This window comes from Dama dama, chromosome 33 (genome assembly GCF_033118175.1).
Source record: "Dama dama isolate Ldn47 chromosome 33, ASM3311817v1, whole genome shotgun sequence".
In the NCBI taxonomy this organism is placed as follows: Eukaryota; Metazoa; Chordata; class Mammalia; order Artiodactyla; family Cervidae; genus Dama; species Dama dama.
Genome location: NC_083713.1, coordinates 8,490,811 through 8,497,319, shown reverse-complemented (window position 1 = coordinate 8,497,319; position 6,509 = coordinate 8,490,811). Strand labels below are relative to the sequence as shown.

General features: G+C 47.9%; 1 pseudogene; it reads left to right on the top strand.

Annotated features, from left to right (window-relative positions):
• Positions 1-5,976: 5,976 nt before the first annotated feature.
• On the top strand, positions 5,977-6,095 carry LOC133051336 (5S ribosomal RNA; annotated as a pseudogene).
• The last annotated feature ends 414 nt before the right edge of the window (positions 6,096-6,509 follow it).

The following is a 6,509-nucleotide window of genomic DNA, read 5'->3' as shown; positions in this document are numbered from 1 at the left end:
GGAGGCGGTCACTGGGGGTGAGGGGAAGTCCAGGGACAGAGGGTGTGATGCTGTGATGACAGGAAGCAATGCCATGCGGCAGACACGAGGGCGAGAGTTGATGCCCTTTGAGGATCAAGGCAAGGGTCTGCAGATGAGATTGAGTATAAAATCCTGCGGGGACGGTCGAGGCTGAGTGAGGGAGCTGGTGAAAGTCTGGCTCGCACAGTGTTTCCACTTGCATCCCTGGGAACCCTGGCTCTTCAGGAGCATTTGTATCACATCCGCTCTGTCTCTTTCTGACACGCACACTTGTTTTATAGTCAGTTGATTATGAGGATTGCTGTCAAAATGGCATAGCTCTTTCAACAACATAACTTCTGGAAGTATTTATTTAGCGTGGCGTTGTCTAGTCACTAAGTCGTGTCTGACTCTCTTGCTACCCCACCTGCCAGGCTCCTCTGTCTGTGGGATTCACCAGGCAAGGATACTAGGGCGAGTTGCCATTTTCTTCTCCAGGGGATCCTCCCAACCCAGGGATTGAACCCATGTCTCCTGCATTACAGGCGATTCTTTCCCACTGAGCTACGTTGGAACCCCCTTATTACTATAGTATGTACCACCCAGCAATTCTTAATGAATCTCAGGACCCAAGTCAGTGTTCCCTGGAACCCCACTTGAGAACACTGGTTGAGCACTGTCAACAGACTTGGCCACAGAAAAGCCCACGGTCTCTCTCGACAGCCTCCCCTCCCTCTGCGTCGCCTGCTCCCAAGCCTCTCCTCTCTGGGAGCTACAGTTTCTCTCAGGAGCTGGAGGAGCAGCCATCAGTTGCAGGGCATGTTGGTTTCGGCCCATGGAGGTCAAAATACGTGGTGACCCGTGGCAGCCAGGAATGCCCTCTGCTCTGGCCAGCGGGTGGGTGAGCGCTCTGTCTGGGGTGTTAGGTGCCGTGAGTCTCAGGGAGGAACGAGGCGAACACTAGTGACACTCGTGAGTGGTGAGTGAGAGCCTCTCCCTGAGCAGCACTGGGTCTATTTCATTTTTAGGCAGACGGGAAGTCATGGGAAAAGGAAACTCTGGTAGAAACCTGCAGATAATTGGGGTGGGAGTGGGAAGGAGTACGCAGTCCCTGTGCTGGAGACGGAAACAATTTGGTCTTGTGAGGCTGGGAGAGGGAGGGCTTGTTATTCGAATGTCTGAAACTTGGAAATTCTTTTATGTGGTTAACTGATATGTGAATGTGTGGTTGCATTGTCCATATGTTTGGTGAAAAGAACCTATTTTGGCAGGAACTGTGGAGTGATAGTGAGCTCACTAGCACCTCCTTCGTATATAGAAAGAGTTACATACAGTTTTAAAAGCAGTGGAAGATCGCTGTAGCCGGGTTGAGCAAATAAGAATGGTGTTATGAGCAGCATGGAATGTTGTGTGGTGGGATTTTCCTTGAACGTGAAGCCCAGTATATATATTTTCATCTCCAGTATCTGGTGTACAGTAATCAGTCGGCCTTTGATTGAAAGGGTGGATGAATAAATCCCTAATACTCGTCCTTTTGAAAGCCTGACTTTAAACTGATGGACCAGCGAAGAACCCTTGAGACTAACTTCACTTTGTGGGCCAAACAGAGTCAGAATTATCCGGATGACCTTTACGTTCTTGTACAGATTGGTAGTCACTAGTCTGACATAGTTGATGGTTGCCGATAAGAAAAAGAATTTGGGGCCTTAACAGGTAGAAAATAACTGACTCTTGTTTTACAAGATTTGCACAAGTTTGCAAGGAGAAAACTGACATTATGGGCTAGAAGAAGCAGTTGGTCTTAGTGTACTGATGAATAGTAAACTGTGTAGATTTGACGAATACTGCTTAAAAATCTGTGGTGTTTAGCGCACACGCTCGCGCTCAGTCATGTCTGATTCTTTGCTGCACTGTGGACTTGTAGTCTGCCAGGCTTCTGTTTCTGTGGAATTTTCCTGGCAAGAATACTGGAGTCGGTTGCCATTTCCTACTTCAGGGGATCTTCCCAACACAGAGATTGAACCCACATCTCTTTCTTGCATCGCCTGCATTAGCAAGCAGATTCTTTACCACTGTGCCACCTGGGCATCCCTTTTAGTCCTGCTTCTTACACCTTTATACTCATACTCCTGAGTAACACATTGATGATTCCTACATGAGAGAGTGATATTGAATGAATACACAGATGAGTAAATTCACAGGTGCTTTTGCTGAGCGTAACTTTCTTACTTCTTCATCTACTTGTTTGTGTCCTAACACGTGAAATAACTAGTTCTGCCTCATGCATGCTTAGGTGTCTGTTTTGGATTGGCATTACCTCACATGGACTCTCACTGTGCTCTTCAGGTGATGGTAGACAGCTGGCGTGTTCTGCATGTCATTGCGTCCTCATTATTTCTTGTTTCCAGTGTCCTGTCATTATCTTTCCTCCTTTGACCTCTGTCTTCTCTCTGGACTTGGAGGCCTTCTGTCTTCCCGTTGGATTACTGATTTAACTTTTCAACGTTTTAAGAATTTCCTACCTGCTAAGTAGTATGTCAAGGCTGTATATTGTCACCCTGCTTATTTAACTTATATGCAGAGTGCACGCATGCATGCTAAGTCACTTCAGTCGTGTCCAACTCTGTGTGATCCTGTGGACAGCAGCTTGCCAGGCTCCTCTGTCCATGGATTCTCCTCCGGCAAGAATACTGGAGTGGGATGCTATGCCCTCCTCCAGGGGCTCTTCCCTTCCCAGGGATCAAACCCATATCTCCTACATATTACCTGCATTGGCAGGCATGTTCTTTACCACTAGTGCCACCTGGGAAGCACTTTATGCAGAGTATATCATGTGAAATGCTGGGCTGGCTGAATCACAAGCTGGAATCAAGATTGCCAGGAGAAATGCAACCATCTCAAATCTGCAGATGATAGCACTTTAATGGCAGAAAGCAAAGAGGAACTAAAGAACCCCTTGATGAAGGTGAAAGAGGAGAGTGAAAAAGCTGGCTTAACGGTCAACATTTAAAAAAACAAATATCGTGGCATCTGGTCCCATCACTTCATGGCAAATTGATGGGGGAAAAATGGGAACTGTGACAGATATTCTCTCTTGGGCTCGAAAATCACTGTAGACAGTGACTGTAGCCAGGGAACTAAAAGATGCTTGCTCCTTGGAAGTAAAGCTGTGACAAACCTTGACAGCAGATTAAAAAGCAGAGACATGACTTTGCCAACAAAGGTCCATCTAGTCAAAGCAATGGTTTTTCCAGTAGTCCTGTATGGATGTGAGAGATGGACCGTAAAGAAAGCTGAATGTTAAAGAATTGAAGCTTTTGAATTGTAGTGCTAGAGAAGACTCTTGAAAATCCCTTGAAATGCAAGGAGATCAAACCAGTCAATCATAAGGGAAATCAACCCTGAATATTCATTGGAAGGACTGATGCTGAAGCTGAAGCTCCAGTACTTTGACCCCTTGATGTGAAGAGCTGACTCTTTGGAAAAGACCCTGATGGTAGGAAAAAGTGAGGGCAAGAGGAGAAGAGGGCGACATAGGATGAGATGGTTGGATGGTATCACTGACTCAGTGGACATGAGTGTAAGCAAACTCAGGGTGATAGTGAAGGAAGCCTGACATGCTGCAGTCCATGGGTCGCAGAGAGGCGGGGACGGTTTAGCAACTGAGCAACAGTTATATAGTCATCCCTGGATATCTGCAGGGAAGGGGGCACGAGGGAGCATTGATGCAAAAAAGGTGTTGAAGTCCCTTAAATAAAATGACACAGTTCTTGCATAGAACACCCCACCCTGCCCTCCTGTGCACTTTTAATCACCTCAGGGACTTATAACGCCTCATGTGACAGACATGCTGTGTCAGTGACTGCTGGAGTGCAGGGAATTCTAGTTTACCTTTGGGAACTTTATGGAACTTTCCCCCAAATAGTTTGGATCTGCATTTGGTTGAATCCTTGAATTCAGAGCCCAGGATGCAGACGCCTGAGCACATCATGAGTCAGACTGGTCACCAGGACCACAGAGATACACAGGGCGTGGCCCTTCTCTTGCAGAAGTTGTCAACATGTCTGCGCATCCCCAGTAAGTCATGGTGGTATGTGTGGCACAATACAGAGCAAATACAAGGTTCTGTGTTGTTCTGGAGAGAGCCTGGTTATAGTAGGGGTTGAGGTGGGCGAGGCAGGCTTTGCAGCAGATGGTGTAGCTTTACTTGTCAGTATTCTTCTGTCACATCATATTCCAAAAGCAAAATTTATGAAACCCTCAAGATTGACCAGTCTGTCATCAAATCAACTTTCCCTGCTGAAAGAAGTTTTCTTGGAGGAACTAGTCTTTGCTAGTTAATCCCATCAAGAGAAATGCCTGCCTTTCAGAATAATCAGTGAGTTCAAAACAGAACCATCCCTTCACTTAAAAGTTGATCAGGTTCTGTCATGTCCAGCAGTTTTTGGCTGGGCTGCTTTTCTGTGTAAACAACAAATAATCTTGAAGGGATTTTCCCTTCTGAGGACTAGACTCAAATCCAAGATAGGGTGATCTACTCAAATTTCTTCATACACTTAGGCAATGAAGTATTTAGGCTGTTTTGAAACATCTCTGTGAATGATAGAGACATTAAAATCAAAATCATCCAGATTCTCCATAAAGCATAAGTTTGTGTTTTGGTCAGCCTATAAAGTTCTCTACCTTCTGTTAAAATGTAGAGAATCCTCTCCCAGAAATACACAAATTTAGAATTACTAAGTTTTAGCTTGAGAGTTTCAAGGAAAAAAGAAGACACTTGGGAGGAAAAGAAGCCTGGAGCTATTTTTGAATGAAAAAGAAAATTCAGGAGAATCAAAATCTTTTATTTTTGTTGCATGACTTAATAATTCAACTGTACTTTTCTTTCTCCCAAAGCAGATAGGCATAGACAATGATTGCAATAGGTAAATAGGCACTTTTTGTTTTAAAAATCTTATAACAGTTTTCGGATCAAATTTCTTCCAGATTTAATTTGATTAATTTCTGAATAAGAACTACCATTTTTAAGTAAAATTACTGCATTTCAGAGAGTCTTATAGTTTATCTGGCATGTGGGATCTGAGTTCCCTGAGCAGGAATTAACCTCTGCCCCACTACAATGGAAGCTCAGAATCCTAGCCACTGGATTGCCAGAGAAGTCCCTCTAGAGGGTATTATACGCAGCTCAAAAGCAAGAATGGGAAATCATATTGATTTAAACCATGCTGGAATAACTATTTTGCACATCACCAATAGCCAAGAATGGTTTCCCTGATAGCTCAATTAGTAAAGAATCTGCCTACAATGCAGGAGACCCCGGTTCGATTCCTGGGTCAGGAAGATCCCCTGGAGAAGGGATAGGCTACCCACTCCAGTATTCTTGGGCATCCCTTGTGGCTCAGCTGGTGAAGAATCCGCCTGCAACGCAGGAGACCAGGGTTTGATCCCTGGGTTGGGAAGATCCCCTGGAGAAGGGAAAGGCTACCCACGGTACTGTTCTGGCCTGGAGAATTCCACAGACTGTATAGGCCATGGGGTCACAAGGAGTCAGACACGACTGTGAGTTTCACTTGCACTTTTGATAGGCAATACTATTTGGGAGATTTGGAGATGCTCTGGTTTGCATTTCACAGATAAACTTTAAAATACCACATGTATTAGGTCAAGCTTTACCTCAGACAGATGCTAAGAGATGTGAAAATGTGTAGAGTTTTGCTGTATTTAAGCAAACCCTGGCCGGGCCAGGCGGGTTGTAGCCGGGGTTGGCGGTATGCGGAGGCGGGGCGGCGTCGGACGGCCGCCGCGCTGCCGGCCCTGGCCGACCGGAGTCCTGTCGCAGGTCGTGCGGCTCAAGTGCAGCCCGCGGCCCTTGGAGAGGTGTGGCCGGCTGGCCTGACCAGCAGGCAACTCAGACCAAAAGGGAGGCGCAACGCAGGGTTCTTAAGGTTCTTAAGGCGCCAGGCTGCAGCCAGCTCCGTCTAGGGCCATACCACCCTGAACGCGCCGGATCTTGTCTGATCTGGGAAGCAAAGCAGGGTCTGGCCTGGTTAGTACTTGGGTGGGAGACCGCCTGGGAATACCGGGTGCTGTAGGCTTCCTGCCTCCCCTGTCCTTTAGCCCTGCCCCCCCCCCCCAACGGGCGCGGTTGGCCACCCTGAGCCCCACCCGCCCCTGGCCCCTCGCACCCGGCGCGCTCAGAGCCGTCGGCTGCCTTCCAGCCGGCCGGCCAGCCGGCGGCCGTCGGACACACCGTCAACCCAACTCTTGGGTCCCCGCAGCCCCAGCCCCTCCCCCGGTGGGTGGCCGGGGCCCCGACTCCCGCCCCAGGCCTGGGTTGCCTCCGGATTTGGCTTCCAGGAAACCAGATGACAGTCGGGTCTCCATCTGGGGCTCCCTTGGCATGCCTCAGGCAATCCCGGGGGCTGCCCCAGCCCGAGCCCCAGCCCAGTACTCCCAGGCGACCGTTCGCGCGCGCGCACACACACACACACACACACACACACACAGAC